Consider the following 21,873-nt stretch of genomic DNA (forward strand, 5'->3'; position numbering starts at 1 on the left):
AAATATCCTCACCACTGCACACAAACCTCCTTCAATTCTTTCATTTGTAGCATTGGCAGGTAGAATATGAAAGTTTGTGAAGGACTTCATCTTTAATAATGTATTGTACTAAAAATAAATTCAGATACCGTTTCCGCCATCTGCCTTATGCAGCAGAGAGAGATCATTGCTAAATGATTCTGTCTTGCCTGGCCAGTGCCAATGGAAGATCCTCCTCACTCCCTGCCCCAATAACTAATTACTTCCTCTACTGTTAGAATTTTCGGAGGATATCTTAGGATCATGCTTTTGGGGGAAAGAGGTGGTTTATTTTTCCGTTTTGAAGTGTTTAAGGTAGTCTCTCTACCCTTCAGCTGGAATCTGCCAACACACGTTGGAGGTATTCAGCCATCGACAAGCTCATGATCTCCCGACGATATAAAGTACTGTAATATTAAAAATTTCCTGTAAAAGCTTCCTAGTGTCCACCCGCATGTTTGCCTCTGGCACAAAGAAGAATATACTGACATAACCCTTCAACAGTGATCCAGCGATTCAGGACTAGAAATTTTCCAAGACTAGACCCAATTTCCATTACCCAACAAAGTCCCTTCACACTGGGTTATTGTAATTCTAAAGAATATACCAAAGTTACCAATCTCAAAAATGTACTCTCATCTCTAGTATACCAAATTGGCGATGCAATCTTTATATAGTTGATTACATGAGGAAAAATAATACCCTGGAATGAATCACTTTTAATAAATACAGACTCATTTGTAAATTTATAATGTTTATCTAAAAATGTGAAATAAATGCTATTTATACAAATCATACAGCACGAATCATAGAATCGTCACAAGGAGAACAAAATCAGTAGAGAAAATGACAAATTCACCTCAATGACAATGCCTAAAGGAGTGGATAGGCGAAGAGACAAAAGATTCAGAGACAAAATACATTTGCAAATGATTATGCAAATTCAGATTTCGGTCTTTACTAACCAATGTAGAAATAAGGAAATTTGCTCTCTGGACATGAGAGCAACAAGGCCCCTCTAAAGATTTGAAGAGGCAAAGACTAAGTCGGGAATCAAAGGAACAGGACAGCAAACCGACGACAGTGTCAATCTCCCAACAGACTCACGATTCAGTCACCAACAGAGCATAAAAAACTCCTCCCACCAGGCACCTCAATTATACCGTAAAACTCAAATGTCCAACACTCGCATGTAACAAACTACAGGTCTGCTTCGCATTTGATTGGTTAAGGAAGGGGGTGTATGGTCACACTAATTTCAGCATGACAGTCTCTCTAAATGTGCCATTGTTTTCATTTAATCTATGACATAAGCTTCCACCCCAGGAAATATAAATCCGAACCATCGTCATTATCTTCCTCTTCTCCGGCAAAATGTTGCGATCTTTGTATATCTTTTTTGCTGAGCACCTCTCTGCAGAGGAAGCTTCCCTCTATTTGTTGCATTGTTCTTTCATACTGACTTTGGTAGACACTCAGGACTTGAAGGACAGAATAATTTTCCACCTTCTTCTTTGTGCCCATTTTCCATCATTTAACACATTTTTGATCCTGACAGCACTTAACCCATTGTTTGTCATGCAGAATAGAAAGTCATGCATCTAGGAAAACAAACACAGACATAATTACTCACTTATAATGTTCTTGTCTTTACACACCAACCTGATGCTGCAGTTACTCCTGCGCAGCCCATTTTAATTTATTACCAGTTTCCTAGTAGGTGTTTATAACGTGCACGTAACCAGCATTAGTCCCTCTTATTTTCGTTAGTCAAGAAGCATTTGCGGCCTACTCTTAGTACTTTAGTACGCATTTGCGCAGTAGCATTTTCCCTCATGTTAGGCCTTCTTCGTTTAATTTTCATCGTACACAGTGAATGTTACTGAGGGCTCAATCCGAGCAGGTTTTATTTTCATGAAAACCCTGCTCCATCAATCCTTCCTTTGATGGCTTTTTAAGCCAACACCAAAATACCCACCAAACCAGGTTGTCACTTATTAGAAAACAGATGTTCTCTCTCGTTTTATCATTATTCCATCTAAATCCTTCATTACTTCATAATAATTTCCTTTTTTATCCTGTAATTCTATTTCTTCTCTCTTTCTCTTTCTTGCTTTTCGTTTATTATCAGATGAATCTCTTCTCTTGCAAATACAACATTTATAGATCAAAAAAATCATTAGTACTGCTGTAACTATTGCAGTAATTGGTGTTAATATTCTCCTTAATACACTATTTCCAAAAGTAGAAAACCAATTACCCACAGAAGAAAAACTCTTACTAGGTTTCTACCAAGCACCGTCAACCTACAATTCAGACAAATCTTGATGAAGATTTGTAATATTCTTAATATACCCCTCAAGGCTCTTACTCTTTCTTGTCAGGGATATAAGTGCAACATTGTTGTATTTCAACATATTGCAGACTCCACCCTCTTTAGCCAATAATACGTCAGGGGCAAGTCCATTTTGTAAAACCATAGATCTCATCACAACCATTGCAGTATCAACCATTAAGAACCCTCCCACAGTGGTTGTTGATAAAACGATCAACCGCTGTGGACAATTTTCTAATTTTGTGCGAATTCAGAATAACCACAACTGAAGGTATCAATGCTCCAAAAACATCCCCAACTATTTCTGAAAAACATACTCTTTTCCTGCGTATTCGTCCATCTATTACTTCATTGATTCTATTATTCTTATCCATGTGATAAATCTTCATAAATACTATGGCTAAATAACAACACCCATACCAATGTGCAGGCAACCTATAGTAGGGATTCTTTCCATGCACATAATAAATTCCTGGAAAGACAATATCAGTCCACCTTTTATTCCCCATCCTGCCGTAATTAGGAAGGTATTGTCACATTCACTAGAACCAATGAAATAATTATTATATTCAGACTTTTGTCTAAGCAAGCAAAGCTTCCCTTTATGATACCAGTCTAGGGTCATGGCAGCGTAAGTCTCGCCTTTCTTATAATCTCCTTCTCTGAAAGCCCATGGGGCTACATGAGACTTTTACTCAGCAGCTTTTCTTTGAAACTCTCATCTTCTATCCTCAACCATGTATATTAATTATATTTCTTCAAATCGTAATCTACAGGTTAAATTATGTCTATGTGCATATACTGTATCTGTTGTTTGTGTAGAATGAAAAAAATCTCCCATGTAGTCTGCATTTTTAGCACTATTTATTTTATTGATATTCTTGCTAATAGGAATTTCTGAAAACACAAAATCTATGTTAGAGTAATAGTACTGGAGACTTCCCCTCTCGTAGAAGAAACTTGTTAATACACTACAGGACACACTATATGTTGTTGTAAACGTATCTAGGACATGTAGAATGAAAAAAATCTCCCATGTAGTCTGCATTTTTAGCACTATTTATTTTATTGATATTCTTTCTAATAGGAATTTCTGAAAACACAAAATCTATGTTAGAGTAATAGTACTGGAGACTTCCCCTCTCGTAGAAGAAACTTGTTAATACACTACAGGACACACCATATGTTGTTGTAAACGTATCCAGGACCCTAATTAAATATCCCCGATTTATTCCCTTATGTGGTTATAACAAATCATATCCTTATAAAGGCATAAGAATCATACCCATATTTAGTAATAGCAAATGCAGCCCAAATTTGGCAAGGCTACTTCCTTAGACTCCTAGAAAGTACAACGAGTTCTTTAAACAAGCCAAACCTCCAGCAACCTGGGAATGCCACATGCTTTTGTATTGAATTGTCCTAGAACTCCTGAGAGTATGAAAGAACTGCCAGTTCCTAGTGACGGTTCTTATTGACGTCTTATGTCCAACCTTACGTCAAACACGGCACCTTCCAGGTATAAATATACCAGCGTTTGCCTTAAGCAACACACAGTGGTTTGGAGCAGAGCGGCTATCTACTTACCCGAAGCCCAGCTGATGCGAGTGCCGAAGGAAGCCGTCCCTCCCATTTGACGCACATAGAAAGACGCTGTCTTTTCTCCTGCTGAGAAAATCCAGCCCCAGTGTTTCCAGTCACCCTTGCGGGTCACTGGGAGATCGAGTCCTGAGAACGAGATACAAGACCTCCTTCATTCTAAAACCAAGGTACGGAGCTGATTAGATCCTTAGGGAATTCTTGATTCAGAGTCTTGGCAAAACTAACTTAACTTAAACTGCACCTCCCTTACTCCTTCCCACGTGCTAGGCTTAGGTTAGGTACACTGGGGTAGGCGTATTTAGAAGCACCAGTTGAGTACGTCTAGTCAACTTTTATCATTGTATGTAATTATATATATTTTATCAGTTTTAAGTATCATATGGCTCAGAAACCATATCAATGCTTTTACAGTATTATTTCATAATACTCCTTTTACTGTACGCACTTTACTTTATGACAAGTATTGCAATTGTGGCAATTCACTTCTCTTGCATGAGAAAGAGGACTGCTCAATAAATAACACCTTTTATTGAAAACGCCCGTCTCTCTATTTCTCTGCACTCTGGTGAAACTAAGTATGCACGATTGACTGAGTGAAATAGCTATCTATTGTTTTCACACGACTCTGGAGATATACTTTTTATTCTGGAGGGAGCAAAGTTGTCATGTTTATGCGGTTGTCAGAAGCTAATCCCTTCTTGTCTAATCAGGGAAGTTAACTCCTCCCTGTTCATTCGAGAAAGTTTCTAGTGACCTCTGTGCTAGCTGGCATACCTAATTAAGTCTAACATATTCAGTAGAGACCTAGTGGACCTCAGTCCTACGTCTAAACTGCCATTTGTTATTCCAATGCGCAGAGCCTATTGGGAATATAGGAACTGCACTACAATGTTAAATGTAGATGATGATAGGTTACCCCCTCTGAGACTGAAAAGGGTAATTGAATACACACATAACAATCTCTCATATCCATTATATCCACATATTCATAGAGTAATTTTGTAAGAACATTCAACGAGAAATCATTAATTGATGTATCATGATGATAGATGCTATCATCGTTCATCTTCTCTAATTCAGTATTTGAGTCTTCTTTAAAACCTTTAGTATCTATTTTATCACTTATCACACCATTAGTATTAGTGTTATTCTTATGATTAGTTACCATTAAGACAGGCACAATAACAATTAATGTTAACCACACTAACATTAGTAGAAAAATACTAAATAAGCAAGCATTTATACATCTACGTTTAAAACTACAATTTTGATGTCCAGTCTCTGCTTTTTTTGTCATTTCTTATAAAATGTATATCAATTCTAAAAACTAAGAAAAAACCTCAAAAATCTATCTGAAAAAATCTATCTAAAAATCTAATCTATAAAAATGTTGTAGAATCTAACCAAAGTAGTGTACCCGCACACTTTGTAGCTTTCTTCTTAAGTAGTGTATCCTTACACTTTATGGCTTTCTTCTTTACCCCTTATTATTTCTTTTTTTTTTTTAATGTTTTTCTTCTTCAGATTCTCTACTCTGATTTTCTGCAATTCTTTCAACTTTCTGGATTTTACACCTTATTTTTACACAGTTCATTAAGGTAGTTCTAAACCATTTCCTTCAATTTGCTCTGTTCCAATGTCTTCTTTGATCTGATCTGAGTTTTCAATTTCTTCCAACACAATATATGTCCACTCTGGAACTGTGTATTTCTTGTTTGGAACTCGTACTGTTTTCGTTTTACGAACTGACTCTTCTTCAGACTCACTTTGTTCAGTCTGATCTGGAACTTCAATTATCATATCAGGTGATCTTTGTTTCAGAGTATATTTCAGTCTTTTCTCTCCTTCTGGCAACACATCAACTTTTCTTGCTTTCTGTACTTGAACTGTTTTTTCAGCATCAGCATCAAGTTCACAAGTTCTTTTATTCAGTCCTTTTCCTTGTTTCACTTGCTCTTGATTTTCACTCAAAACTTCTCCATTGTCACCCTCAACAGCAGTCTTATGAGACTCCATAGCTGGTGCCCACTTTATTCAACTTTTTCCCTGTTTAGGTACCTGTTAAACACTTTCAAAGTCTGTAGCTTCAGATTCTGCAGCTTCACACTCTTCGGCTTCTGGCTCTTCACGTCTCTCCACCAGTGGCAGCTCTTCTTCTTGTCTTTCAAGTAGACTTGGGACTCTTCTTGTATGACTTGTGTGTATCCAATTCGGCAAGCCAACACACTGCACTGTTATTATTTTATTTATTTTATAGCATTTGTAAGGCGCGCAGCTACCCACAAAGGGTTTCCCGGCGCCAGGAACGCTAGGCACTCAGAGATCACTGGGGAGAGAACAGACAAAGCAATTATTTATTGAAAAGCCACGTTTTTATGTTCTTTCTAAAATTCACATAGCTTTCTTCCTTGCGAATGTGGGAGGGCAGCGCGTTCCACAGCATTGGCCCCAGGTAGGAGAAAGATCTCCCGCCTATTCTGGCTCTTTTAAACCTAGGTACTGCAAAATTTGCCGCTGTACCTGAACGCAGGTTACGATTTGGGAGGTAGGGCTTTGCAAGGGCCTGAAGATATTTAGGGGCAGTGCCAGCTTTGATTTTAAATAAGTAGCTCAAGGCTTTGAAACGGATACGGTTCTCAACCTTGAGCCAATGCAGATCATTGAGATGTTGGGTGATCCTAGCAGATCTGGGGATTTTACAGAGCAATCTAGCCGCAGCGTTCTGCACTAGTTGCAGACGCTTTATCACTGCCTTATTTGAGCCCAGGTATAAGATGTTGCCGTAATCAAGCCGAGATGTCACTAAGGCATTGACCACGGTCTTCTGGGTAGTGGGTGGCAGCATCCAGATGATTTTGCGCAACCATTTGATAATGGTGAAGCATATACCTGCCACTTTGTTTGCTTGCTGGGACATAGATAAACAGTCATCAATGGTGACCCCAAGGTTTCTAACCTGCGTGGCGGGAGATGGAAGTTTACCCAATGATGGTGGCCAATGGGAATCATTCCAGAGATCTTTACTATTTCCCAGCAGAAGCACCTCCGTTTTATCTCCATTCAGTTTAAGCTGGTTGTCTGACATCCAGCAAAAAATTTCTTGGAGGCCTACTTTTAATGCAGATGGGGTAGACGTGTCAGATTTGGAGAGTGAGAAAAGGACTTGTGAGTCATCTGCATAAGTCATTAAACTTAAGCCAACATTTTCTACAAGATTGGCCAGTGGACGAAGGTATAAATTAAAAAGCAGAGGGCTCAAAATTGATCCTTGTGGCACTCCATGAGGAGAATGGAATACCTCAGAGCAAGCCTCCGAAGAGGAGATCTGAAAAGTACGGAGGGAGAGGTAGGATTTCATCCATTTCAGAGCTTTGCCTTCGACACCATTCTCCCCCAGCCTGTCCAGCAGTATGGAGTGAGAAATGGTGTCGAAGGCCGCACTGAGATCTAACAAGACCAGTGCTACTGTTTGGCCGTCGTCCATAAGCTCTCTGATCTTTTCTGTGACCCCGAGCAGGGCCGTCTCAGTTGAGAAACCACTCCTAAACCCCGATTGCGACGAATGTAGGAGGTTATTGTTTTCTACATATGCTGAAAGTGCCTTATGGATATGTCTCTCTAGAATCTTGGAAAAGGCGGGTAGCAGCGAAATTGGGCGATAATTGGCCAATATCATCGGGTCTGCGCCTGGTTTTTTAAGTAGGGGGCTGACCATAGCATGTTTCCATAGAGCAGGAACTGTAGCTTGCTCTATGGATGCATTCAGTATTTCTGCTATGGGAGTCAAGGCAGCATCCTCTAATTTGTTTACGATACTGACAGGAATAGGGTCACATGGGGAACCCGATTTGATGGATTTAAGTAATTCCTTCAGTATATCTAATTTAATAGGAGGCCAGGTTTCAAGATGACAGTTTACTCTAGGTACTAGAGTGGTGTTTCCTTGCTTGTCTGTTGACTTGTTAGCATTTTTAATATTAGAGACGATGTTCTCAATCTTATTCGTAAAGAAAGAGGCCAAATCCTGGCATTGCTGGGTATTTAGAGGGGTAGGTTCTGCTCTAGCATTTTCCCCAGCTAACTCTTTTACCGTCTTAAAGAGAGTCTGGGATTTGTTTACGGCCATGTTAATTGTATCGGTGACATAGCAAGCTTTGGCTTTCATGCAAGCTGAATGGTAACAATTTCTGGCCTTTCGGTAAACTTCTTTTTGATAAATGTCGTAATTTTTTCGCCACTGTCTCTCTAGGTTCTTGCAACTAGATTTTTCCTTCTTTAAGGCTTCTGTGAACCAGGGGGCAGGAGGGCGATGGACTTTCCCTTTGTAACGGGCTAGGGGAAGGCACATATCAACGGCGCTAGTTAGCCACTTTTGTGTTAGATCTGCAATACTATCCATATCTCCATCCAAATTTGGATGATTTTCTTTCAAAGCGTTGTTTAACTCCTCCAAATTTAAGAATTTCCAGTTTCTTCTAAAAGATTCTGTAGGAGTTGAGATAGGACCCTTTTTGGGCTCTAGCAAAATGGCAAAAGTTAGAAGAAAGTGATCTGACCAGAGAACAGGCGTGGTGTTAAGCCATGAAAGTTCTTTCATGCTTGATATTATAGGGTCCAGCAAGTGTCCGGCTTTGTGAGTTGGACCGCTGTTACGTAGTGTCATGTCCAACACCATGAGGTCATCTATTAGATTTTTACAGGTCTTGCTTTGGGCGTCGTCTAGATGAAGATTCAAATCTCCTAGTACGGTATAATTTTGGGCATTTAGATGTTGGGGTAGGATAAAATTTGCCAAGTCATCTGACCAGGATGGATTATTAACTGGTGGTCGGTAGATTAATAGTCCGGAAAAAGTGAAATTTGGACTGAGGGAAATTTTGAAAGAAGCAGCCTCGCAGTTAGGAATAGCTGCAGGTTCAAAAGTGCACACATATTCTCTGCTGTAGATAATAGCAATACCCCCTCCTATTTGTCCTACCCTATCTCTCCTAGCTATAGCATAGCTCGGGGGGAGGGCGGTTGCAACATCGGGGCCCGATCCATCGTGGAGCCACGTCTCCGTTAAAAATATAGCGATGGGCTTTCTGTCAGTCAATAGGTGAAAAATATCTAATTTATGCTGGGGCAGTGAACGGCAGTTTATCAGAAAGAATAAATATTCTTTTGAACTGACTTTCTGTTGATAGGATTTAAAAACAGTCTCCTGTGGGGTATCAGGATAGGGCTGATAGTTAGTCAGGGTAAGAGTACACTCTGGGCATGATTGTGCACCAGCTAGTAGAGGATTCAATGTTATACAGGTGTCATGGCTAGAGGGGCGTAACGCCCTAAGTTGGTTACCTGTTAGCATATCTTTACTATGAGATGGGCAGAGGGTCGTGCCCTATGTCCCGACCTGGCCCGGACGGGCACAGACGGGCTGACTCTGGCTGGACTCCGGCGAAGACGAGGCGCGTCCGCTCAAAACGCGTCCGCTAACGCGGAAGAGACCGTTTCCTTATGAAGCCGAGCCTAGAGCGCTCTCACCGCTCTATCCCGCCCCAAAATGGCCGCCACGATTTTTCCTACTGCTCGGTACCTTGCCCTAAAACGGCAGGAACGAGCATGTGTATGCTGGTGTGACTGCGTGTGGGCGAACAGGAATGCTGATTGCCAATTTATGAGTTTTAAAACACAGAAAAACAAAATATATTTCCACGAGGTACAAATGCTAATATTTAAAAACTTCGCGTCGGTAACGCTTCCTAAAAACAATTTCAGGTCCTCTGGTAACAGAGACGATTTTGTCTGTCCCCTCACAAGCTGTTTGGCAGGCTGCCGAGTGCTTGCTAGCTCGTAAAACACTGCCTGGGGGCTCCTTATGAAGCCGAGCCTAGAGCGCTCTCACCGCTCTATCCCGCCCCAAAATGGCCGCCACGATTTTTCCTACTGCTCGGTACCTTGCCCTAAAACGGCAGGAACGAGCATGTGTATGCTGGTGTGACTGCGTGTGGGCGAACAGGAATGCTGATTGCCAATTTATGAGTTTTAAAACACAGAAAAACAAAATATATTTCCACGAGGTACAAATGCTAATATTTAAAAACTTCGCGTCGGTAACGCTTCCTAAAAACAATTTCAGGTCCTCTGGTAACAGAGACGATTTTGTCTGTCCCCTCACAAGCTGTTTGGCAGGCTGCCGAGTGCTTGCTAGCTCGTAAAACACTGCCTGGGGGCTCCTTATGAAGCCGAGCCTAGAGCGCTCTCACCGCTCTATCCCGCCCCAAAATGGCCGCCACGATTTTTCCTACTGCTCGGTACCTTGCCCTAAAACGGCAGGAACGAGCATGTGTATGCTGGTGTGACTGCGTGTGGGCGAACAGGAATGCTGATTGCCAATTTATGAGTTTTAAAACACAGAAAAACAAAATATATTTCCACGAGGTACAAATGCTAATATTTAAAAACTTCGCGTCGGTAACGCTTCCTAAAAACAATTTCAGGTCCTCTGGTAACAGAGACGATTTTGTCTGTCCCCTCACAAGCTGTTTGGCAGGCTGCCGAGTGCTTGCTAGCTCGTAAAACACTGCCTGGGGGCTCCTTATGAAGCCGAGCCTAGAGCGCTCTCACCGCTCTATCCCGCCCCAAAATGGCCGCCACGATTTTTCCTACTGCTCGGTACCTTGCCCTAAAACGGCAGGAACGAGCATGTGTATGCTGGTGTGACTGCGTGTGGGCGAACAGGAATGCTGATTGCCAATTTATGAGTTTTAAAACACAGAAAAACAAAATATATTTCCACGAGGTACAAATGCTAATATTTAAAAACTTCGCGTCGGTAACGCTTCCTAAAAACAATTTCAGGTCCTCTGGTAACAGAGACGATTTTGTCTGTCCCCTCACAAGCTGTTTGGCAGGCTGCCGAGTGCTTGCTAGCTCGTAAAACACTGCCTGGGGGCTCCTTATGAAGCCGAGCCTAGAGCGCTCTCACCGCTCTATCCCGCCCCAAAATGGCCGCCACGATTTTTCCTACTGCTCGGTACCTTGCCCTAAAACGGCAGGAACGAGCATGTGTATGCTGGTGTGACTGCGTGTGGGCGAACAGGAATGCTGATTGCCAATTTATGAGTTTTAAAACACAGAAAAACAAAATATATTTCCACGAGGTACAAATGCTAATATTTAAAAACTTCGCGTCGGTAACGCTTCCTAAAAACAATTTCAGGTCCTCTGGTAACAGAGACGATTTTGTCTGTCCCCTCACAAGCTGTTTGGCAGGCTGCCGAGTGCTTGCTAGCAACTGTTGTTGTCGTTACAAATATTATTTGGTAAGGGCCATGCCATCTTGGTTCCAAACACGACTTTCTCACATGTTTCTACACCAGGTTCCACTCACCTGGACTGAGATCATGTGCTTGCTCCTGCTGTGTTGTGGTTGCAATTTCTCCAACCTGATGAGACACAGAACACACCACATCAGCCAATCCTTTGCAATAATCAAGCACTAGATCATTAGTAATATTCATCCGTTGTTTTGCTGGTACATTCAGTTGTCTCATTGCTCTCTCTCCATAATAATTTCTTGAGGGGATAATCCAGTTTTTTTATTAGGAATGCTTCTCAAACTCAGTCAGTCAGTCAAATAACTGTATTCGGTTTGTTTGTACAAAAACATCAAAGTATACAAAAGATTAAAACTTTGGCAAATCACAAGTTAAAAAATATAAAAACAAGTACACTTTCGAATAGCTTAATTTAAAAGGGCGAAAAAGATGGACAGTCAAACATACTTCAAAATACATTAAGAGACAGATGTGGTTACTTAAGGTGCATAATCTACAAAACAATCCATAATACTGTACAATCTATGATAAAAGCTTCTGTCGGATTATCCAGAAAGCAAATAAAAAGCGACTGACAGAAAAAACTACCGGTTCAGATACATCTGTTTTTAAAATTCTGTACACTATCTGATACTGCCTAGCTCCTAAATTGAGGCAGATTGGTCTTATCCACTTCCTGCATATCTGCTGGTATCTAGAACAGAAAAACAAAACATTTTCTTCGGTTTCCTTAACTGTAATGCAGGCAGGACATAAATCCAATACTAGGCCTCCTTGCCAGGAAATTTTAGGGGCAGATTGCTGTATCTGAATCTCAAGTATAAGCTTTTTGCAAGAGGGGAAGAGATTTGGTCCAGAAAGGGTTCAAATTGTATGCATGACTTTACAGCTAGGAATTTGGATGTTAACTGGCTGCTGGTCAGATTATTGTTAGAGTTATTGCCCACCACCTCCCAATGTCTGGCTTTTAATCTCAATAAGTCATCTCTTGTGGCCCAGTCCGGATTTTCCCACGGGTCCCTCATACTTAATGTCTTGCACCAGTCTGCGATTTGTTTAAACCATGGTAAGCTTTTTGCACCATTAATCATCATAACCTCCCGTAAAGAATTTTAATAATCAATAAGTTGGGGGGTTGTCCATAGGTGCAGCCAGTAGGTTAAGAGTTTCAGAGCAGCCAAGTCCCCAATTCTCTTCAACCCTAGATCACAGAAAAGGGGAATGAGAGGAGTTGTAATCGGTACCGAAGTGCGAGATCTAACAAAAGTGTTTTGCAAGTTGTTTACTTATTAACAGGGGTGTAGCCCGAAATCGCAGCTCCGTACAGGGCTCCACTTTGGGCTTTTGCATGGTAGAATTCCAGTGCTGGGGATAGGGGTTGAGTGTAAGATTGTTTCTAGAATGTAAGTGTAGATTTGGACCTTTGGCATAGGATTAAGTAACTCTTGTTTAGTTGATATTCCCAGTTGAGTGACTCACTCAAACCTACGCCTAGATAATCAAAGTTTTTAACCCGCTCCAGGGGCTCATGTGTGATCCTGATCTCCCGAAGGCCACTCCGCACTTTCCCAAATACCATATATTTTGTCTTGGAGGTGTTGAGTTTCAATCTCCGATCTTTACAAAATTCTAAGAATCTATCCAATAATACTTGCAGGCCCATTGGTGTCTTAGAAATTAATAAGGAGTTGTCTGCAAAGAGCAGGATAGGGACTCAAACTCATTAATACCAAGGGTAAAGCATCTGGCTATTTCAGTGTTGTGAATGCGCACACCTTTCACAGTCTAGATTTAATAGTGCCTTTCATTTGCTCGACCACACCTGACGCCTCTGGTCGATAGGCACAATGCTGCTTTTGCTCAATTTGTAATGCTGCGCAAATTATACAAATTATTTCATTATTAAAATGAATACCACTATCTGTTTCTAAAGAGACTGGAAGTCCAAATCTAGGAATTATTTCTCTCAAAAGTAATTTAGCAACTGTTAGACTACCCCTTCTTCTTATCAGATAAGCTTCTCCCCACGAGAAAACAGACAAACAACAACCAACACATATTTTAGTCCATTGCAAGGAGGGAGCTCGATGAAGTCTGCCTGCAACCTAGTAAAAGGTCTGGCTGCTTTCCCAATTCGGCCCCAACTAACAACTGTTTTTCTGCCTGGATTCTGCTGCTGGCACACTACACGCCTTTGACATAGACTCTCTGCAATAACCCTAAACTTGGGGTTATACCATGACTGCTTAAAGAGTCTAATCATGGCATCTCTTCCCACATGTGTAAATCCATGGTACATCCGGGCCATCTGGGACAATAGACAATCTGGCATCACTACTCTGTCATCTGTATACACCCATATTTCATCCTCTACTTTCTTTTTACAGCCTGATATAAATCAAAGTTCTCCTTCCTCATCACTTGCTTCTTCCTGCAACTGTCTAATTTCATCCCATGTTTCAATAGTGGAGAACATCAAGTGACAATCTGTATTCTTTTCTCTGTTCCTTTATTAATTGAGTCTGAATTTTGTGCACAGAAACAAGCCACTTGGTCAGCGTATCTGTTTCTACTGGTCACATAATCATTTCCTGATGCCCTGTGCCATTCTCTTTGGACAATTGTAGTGCATTCAACAAATCTGTTACATCTTTATTAATCAAAATTGTTGATCCCAAAGACATCAGGAATCCATGTTGCATCCACAAGTAACCAAAGTCATGCACCGCCCCAAAACCATATTGACTGTCCGTAAATATGGTTATTCTAAGATTTTTGCCAATTATGCAAGCCCTGGTCAAAGCGACCAGTTCTGAAATTTGGGCTGACTTTATCCTTCTTAGACAAGATGCTTCAAGAAGCATGGCCACTGTACATAGTGCATACAAAGCATGCCGAACACCCTTTTCATCTCTCAGACAAGAACCATCCACTAACATGACACAATCTGATTCTGGCAATGGTACATCTTTTATGTTAGTCCTTGGATTCATACACAATTCTGTCACATCCAAACAATCATGGGCTACTTCATCTTTCACTTCTTCACAACTTGAACTCAGCTACAAAGTCGCTGGGTTCAATGTAGTACATCTCGTTACTGTCACATTTTCAGCACCCAAGATCACTCTTTAATATCTAGTCAAACGACTATGTGTCATGTGCTGAGTCCTGGTACGTGTCAGCAAAATCTCAACAGAATGTGGCATGCACATTTTCACTGGATGTCCCATTACAATCAACTCACTCTGCTCCAAACTCATACAAGTTGAAGCTACTGCTTTCAAATAATCTGGCAACGGTGCAGCCCCCGAATCCAAAGTAGCAGAAAAATATGCCACTGTTCGACATGCCATTCCATGTGTCTGTGTTAAGACCGAAAGTGTACACCCATCTCCCATCTTTCTCACAACAGAACAATGCAAACTCTTCACTATAATCTGGCATTCCTAATGCAGGTGCACGAGATAGACTATCTCGCAATTCCATAAAAACCTTCATACTTTCTTCATCCAATTGAATTGGATCAACTACATCTTTGTGAGTTAATCTCTGTAATGGCTTAGCTGTCAAAGAAAATCCACAAATCCACTGTCTACAGTAGCCAACCATACCCAAAAACATTTGGACTTCTTTCTGCGTCTTTGGAGGTCCCATTTACAAGATCACAGCAATTCAATCTTTTGATACTTTCCTGACTCGTTTCTCAATTTTGTGTCCCAAATATTGAATTTCTTTTTGACAAAATTGTCATTTTGCTGGTGACACTTTGTCTACCTACTGCCAAATGGTTCAGTAGAGCAATTGTATCGGTCACACATGCCTCTCGTGTCTATGAAGCCACCAGTAAATCATCGATGTACTGCACCAACACTAAGTCTTCTGGCAATACCAATGACTCCAACACTTTTTCAAAATTTGATTTAAAATTTAAGGACTCTCTGTATATCCTTGAGGAACTCGGCTAAATGCCAAAACACGGTCTCCGAACCGGAAAGCAAAAATATATTGCCCATCCGGATGTAGAGGTATCGAGAAAAAGGCTTGACACCAATCAATCACTATGAACCACTCCGGTTCCCAAGGAATCGGGTAAAGAATCATCGCTGGATTGGGCATTATTGGACAACAAGGTACCACAATCTTATTAACCTTGCGCAAATCTAGCACAATCCTATACTTTCCCCTCGGCTTTTTAATTCCCATAATAGGTGAATTACAAGGACTCCCTAGTATCTCTTTCAAAATACCTTGCTCAATCATTTGCTCAATTACTGTCTCAGGTCTCATTTTATACTGTCGTGTTTTCGGGAATTCTGCACCTTCCTTAACCATAATCTGAATAAGTCAAGTCAAAAGATCTTTATTCGGATTCAACATCCATAAAAGTACATAAAATCTCGACATCATGGAATCATCATACAATAAAACAAGTCCAATACGTTTACATTTAAAATCAGGTAATAAAAACAGCAAATTCATCGTGGTCTGTATGTGCAAGTGACTTAAAAATAGAAGTAACAAGTTTTGAGTCCATAGAAAAAGAGTTACAATCGGCGACTCTACAAAGGGTAATTCTATAATGTGTGCAAAAATGCAATTATTTGTGCAAAATAAAGCAAAGTGCAAAATCAGCAATTCACATTACAAACTTTTCAAAGGCAGATTCAAGGACACTCCTAAGCGGACTTCATATTAAAAAGAACTACGATTGGCAACTATACAAGAAATAATGCTATAATGTGTGCAAAGATGCAGTTATTTGTGCAAAATAAGGCAATGTGCAAATCAGCAATTCACAGTGCAAGGCTTTTCAAGGCAGATTCAGTGATACTCTAGAGCGGACTGCAGATTTAAGAAAGCAACTGACTCCAAAAATTACTTCGTCACAGCTTAACCGTAATAAATCTTCAAAAGCTAATTCAAAGTCAATTTGGTCAGTATTACGAAAATATGGCATTAAGAAATGTTTGGTGTATTTAACATAACAACCACAAAAAAGGGTAAAATGCAAAAGGCTTTGTTTGCCGCCGTGACTACAAGGACAGTTTAGGTGCTCCAAATTCTTATTAAATCCTATCGGGAGGCATAGTAGATTTTTAATACTCCCATCCCTGAACCGGAACAACAAACTCCTGTTCCATCTACTCATCTTTCTGCACAGATAACTTTCAGGTAGATTAGGAGGCCTGTCACTTGGTGTGAGAAATTATAGATACCTTAGAACTGCCGGTTTTGTGAGATCTTTCTTTTCTCTTTCACTGTTATAGTGGCTATACAGGGCCCTTTTTACTACGTTCTTATGTGAGCAGTCTATTATTTGGGGAGATGTAAATAAATGTCCCTGCTCCACACTCCGTAGGCTTTTTTCCACCGCCACAAGCCATGGTATCTGGGTGGCCCGGTCACATTTCAAGCAGTCCTTAATGATGTCTCAAGTCAGGGACGCAGCTTGGTTCCTCCATATTTTCAGCCAAAACAAAGCAGGTCTGGCTTTTATAAAGTCCTCCGTGTATTTAATGCGCAGTTCTTGATGGCACAAGTAAGTTGGGGCAGAGATGACACCCCCCAGGATCTTCCTGCAAAATCGATTCTCCTCTGTTTGTATATTGGTACAGTTAGTATAGCCCCATACCTCAGTGCCATAAGTTCCTGTGGGTAAGCATTGGGTCTTGTAAATATGTAACATTGAAGCAATGACCTCAGCGCTTTGCGGTTGGCAGAGAGAAGTAACAGAGTTTATGGCTTTGCTAAGTTTGTTTCTGCCTTGTGCTACATGCGATTGCCAAGACCCAGAATCAGCGAACAACAAGCCTAAATAAGGGAAAGTGTTAGTGCACTTTAAAACATTGTCCCCTATTAAAATACAGTTGATCTTATGCTTTTTTGGACCACAGCACATTATGAATGATTTGTTAAAATTTGTACAGAGCCCCAAGTCTGCCATATAGGCAACAAATCCTGAAATTAAAATTCGTAGTGCCTTGGGTGTGCGGGCCATAAGTACCGCGTCATCCGCGTAAAGGAGAGCTGCAAGTGGTCTGCCATTCACTTGCGGCACATCAGATGTCAATTTGCACACACAGTTGCTTAATTCATTTATGTACAGAATAAAAAGCAGGGGGGCCAGGACACACCCCTGCCTGACCCCCCTGCCAATTAAAATATCACTGGATACCTCGCCTAGGGTGTTCAAACGGACGCGGGCTCTCAGATCACTGTGCAAATGAGCCAGGAAGTGAACTAAAGATTCATCTAAACCATAATTCAACAGAACTGTCCATAAACGGGAGCGATTAACAAAATCAAATGCAGAACTTAAATCCATGAAACCTAAATAAAGGGGGGATTTTTTAGCAATTGTGTACTTTGCCATAACTAAATTTAAATTTAGGCACTGTTCCACATTGCCCACAATACTTCTAAAGCCTAGCTGGCATGGATGTAAAATAGAATTTTCTTCTGCCCAAGTGCTAATCCTGCTAAAAGGACCCTGCCTAAGATCTTCAGAGTGTTGTCGATGAAGGATATTGGTCGATAACAGGCAGGGTCCAATCTATTGCCCTTTTTGAAGATGGATACGATAGTGCTGTTAGACCAGGTTACTGGCAGGGGGGTATGGGCTAGATGGTTAAAGATGTTACAGAGTAGTGGCGCCCAAAAATCTGGTTCCGATTTTATTTGGTCGATGGATAGACCATCGGGGCCAGGGGCTTTGTTCCCTGCGCTAGCTAAGATGGCATCTTCTACCTCCATTAGAGTGATGTTAAAAGGGGTTAAGAGTTGGACAGGGCCCGTGATGTTTAGTGGGGCCTCATATATTTTTGAAAAATGTTTCACCCACTCGTCCCCAGGTATATTACAATTTATCGGGGTGATGTTGGTTCCCAGTGATCTTAGACTCTTAACCTCACTCCAAAAACCAGTTAGGTCTCTCAATGTAGCAAAACGCACAAGGAAATCCCAGTGTTCTTGTAATAGCTCCTATGTCCTTCTTTTTTTTTTTTAAAAACTTTTATTGTTAGGAAGGAATAGTGGTTAGACAATTGCATACATTCGGTAGGTAACCTTACATTTCGTACAATGTATCCACGTATTAACTGACAGGTTACAGTTCCGCAAAAAAGGCATGATGTCCGCTGTATCATGGGTTGCACAGAAGCTTTGAACCTATGACATTCGGTCGTACAGCGCGTTCCCTTGGTAACCCCTCCTCCAATGTCAGCAATGAGTATATCTCTTTTTTGAATAACTTACAGAAACAAACTACCCAACATTCCCCCCCAAACATGTGTCATCGTATCCCCTGAATATTCCCCACAGTATGTAATACCCTGTGCTGGTACTTATAGTGCCTTAATGGCCATTGCCTCGCCGCCCACTTCGCTGTGCCAATTGTCCGAATCCTTCACCCCGCACCCGCTCTTTCACTCCTCTTCCCCTTCAGAGTCAGAGTCCACATCCTCTGGCAGAGGCTCACAGAGTTCTCCTCTGTACAAGTTCCATGCCGCCCATACCTTGTTCCATTTCCGGGGCGCCGCACGGAGCACATACACCGCTCTCTCTGTCACCATTAGGATGTCCATGTTTTTAGCCCATCGACTGGAGGTGGGCAACTCGTGTGTTCCCCATTTCTGTGCTATATCCCGCTTGGCTACTGTTAATGCCAGTGACGCCCAGATCAGTTCGTATCTACCCAGGTCATTAGGGTCCCAGATGTTAAGAAGGCATTTACGTGGTTCGGGTAGGATGGAGAGTTTGAGGGCCTGGGACATGGATCGGAGCACCTGTCTCCAGAACTCGCGTATGTGTGGGCAGTCCCATAGCGTGTGGTACAGTGTCCCCTCCTCCCCGCAGCCTCGTAAACAGAAGGGGTGTGGTGCCCTTTGTATTCTGTGTAGCAGTGTTCTGGTGTAGTATACACGGTGTAGGATTTTGAGCTGTACTAGCCTGAGCTTACTAGAGATTCCCACCTCCCTCGGGGACGCCAGGGCCTCATTCCATTCGTATTCATCTGTCGCACCTAATTCTTCCTCCCACTTCTCTTTGAGTTTTAGTGTCGGGTCTTTGATATTGTTAAGTAGCTTTTTGTATGTAAGGGAGGTGGCACTTTGGAGCATGAATTCAGTCAGTAGTCTATCTTCCAAGGGAGAGGAGTCGGGTAGTGTGGTGCCGGCTGGGATTGCCTGGAGTAAAGCATGCCTAATCTGGACGTACCTAAACGTTTCTGTGGGTCCGAGGTCGTACTGGTGCTGCAGGCTTGGAAACGGAGTTACTGAGTCGGTTTCCCAGAGGTCTCCTATCGTGGAGATGCCTATTGCGTCCCACCGTTCGAACCCCTTACTGTTTCTCAGGTTCCCCAGCGCTTTGGTGTCCCACAGGGGCGTCATTTTAGTGAGTCGGCCTGCCCATCCCAGTCGGGCCTGCGCCGAGTGCCACAGCGCTGCAGTGTGCTTGGTTGGGCCGATCAAGTCCTTTAGTTGGGACTTGTTGTACAATACGGACAGCAGGTTGCCCGTCTCAAGTTGTGACCAGTCTGCCCGGTAGGCCGGGTCATTCCTCGGGGTATGGATCCAGTAGTTAATGATCTTAAGTTGGGCCGCCCAGTAGTACAGCTGGACGTTGGGGAGTGCTATGCCGCCTTCGTACCAGCTCTTCACCAGCTTGTCATATGCTATGCGCGCCGGGCCTGTGTCCCACAGCAGGGTCGTGACCAACGCCACAATCTGTTGGAAGTAGCGCTGTGGTACCATGTGCGGCGTGTTCTCCAGTACGTAGAGAAGTCTTGGGAGGGCCATCATCTTGTATAATGCCGCCCTGCCCAGTAGGGTCAGGGGGAGGGCAGCCCAGTGTCTGACGTCTGCCCGCAGGCGATCTATGGGTGGTTTCAGGTTATTCACGAAGAACTCCGCCTCTCCGCTCGCAACAACAATGCCCAGGTATTTGAAAGAGGTTGACGTCTCAAGCAACGGACAAATCCCTTGTGGTCTTGGTTCTGGGCCTTTCAGAGTGTATATAGTGGATTTCGACCAGTTAAGTGTGTAGCCTGAGGTGCGCCCATGTGTGTTGCAGAGATCGAGCAGGGCTGGGATGCCGGTGTCGGGCGAGGTCATATATATAAGCATATCGTCCGCGTATAGCGAGACTTTGTCCTCCCACCCTTCCTCCCACTTGATGCCCGTGAAGAGAGGTGTTGCTCTAATCTGCAGGGCCAGAGGTTCAAGTACTAGCGCGAAGAGTAGGGGGGACAGGGGGCATCCTTGTCTGGTTCCCCTGCCTAGTGGGAATCTGGGCGATGTGTGGCCGTTGGCCACCACTTGTGCTACGGGGTTCGTGTACAGTAGCCGTACCCATCGTATGAATTTTGGCCCAAAACCCATGCGTTCCAGCACCACAAACAAGTATTCCCATTCGACTAAGTCGAACGCCATTTTGGCGTCGAGGGAGAGGATCACCGCCTGTTCAGTGAGGAGGTGCGCTCGTGCCAGCACTCCATGGACTCGTCTAAGATTTAGTGCCGTGCTTCGGTGGGGCATGAAGCCCGATTGATCAGGGTGGATCAGTGTACTAAGATGGGGCAGCAGGCGGGTGGCCAGAAGTTTAGCTAGTATTTTGGCCTCGATGTTCAATAATGAAATCGGGCGGTAGGAGGTGCATTCTGTCGGTGGTTTTCCGGGTTTGGGTATAGCTACAATCGTCGCCGTGCGTTGATCCAGCGGCAGCTCTAGTCTGTCTCTGCTTTCCAAGTACATGTCCAGCAATGGGGCACTAATATCTGCGGCTACGGTCTTATACCATTCCACCGGTATCCCATTAGGGCCCAGCGCCTTACCCGACTGCAGCGCCATGATCGCAAGCTGGATTTCCTCCCCCGTCGGGTCTAGTTCCAGGGCGTTACTATCTTCTTGTGTAATGCAGGGGATGGTAATGTCTGCGAGCGTCGCCACCGCCATTTGCCGTGTGACCCTCCGTTCCGGCGTATAGATTTCCCGATAATGCCTAGCTAGTTCGCCTACTATGGCCTCCGGGTGCACCAGTGGCCGCCCGTCCTTCGTGTTGAGCCTATGGATACCCTTTGTACCATTCCCCCTCTTGTCCAGCCATGCCAGCATACGCCCCGCTTTGTCTCCCACGTCATAGACCCTATGTTTGGTGTTCGCTATGTATCCCTTCTCTGTTGTCCTGAGGTGGGCTAGGTATTGTTGTTGCCGGAGCATGAGTGTGTGTGTCGTGGTTGGGGAGGGGTCAGACATATGAGCAGTATTGGCCGTGTCCAGTGCGAGTTCCAGATCTGTAAGTTCTTTCCGTGAGTCTCTTTTGTGTCCCGTGATTGCCGCAATGGCCGCCCCCCTGAGGACAGTTTTGTACGCCTCCCAAAGGACAGAGGGCGAACCTACTGTGCCCGTGTTCTCAGTGAAGTACAGTGAGGTTGCCAGCTTGAGTTTCCTCCGAATTTTGGGGATTTTCAGAAAATTGGGGTAGATTGGGTATAGACGTGCATTCCGCTTCCCTCCGGTGGTCAGCGATAAGACGATCGGAGAGTGATCTGAGATCCCTCTGGGCAGTGTGTCCACCCTCTCTACCATGTCCATTCCC

At 42.9% G+C, this 21,873-nt stretch overlaps 1 protein-coding gene across 1 annotated transcript in view; it reads left to right on the top strand.

Annotated features, from left to right (window-relative positions):
* Positions 1–21,873, top strand: part of CTNNAL1 (catenin alpha like 1) — a 974,420-nt gene that overhangs the window by 471,070 nt on the left and 481,477 nt on the right. The gene's annotated exons all lie outside the window — the stretch shown is intronic.

This window comes from Lissotriton vulgaris, chromosome 4_1 (assembly GCF_964263255.1).
Source record: "Lissotriton vulgaris chromosome 4_1, aLisVul1.2, whole genome shotgun sequence".
Lineage (NCBI taxonomy): Eukaryota > Metazoa > Chordata > Amphibia > Caudata > Salamandridae > Lissotriton > Lissotriton vulgaris.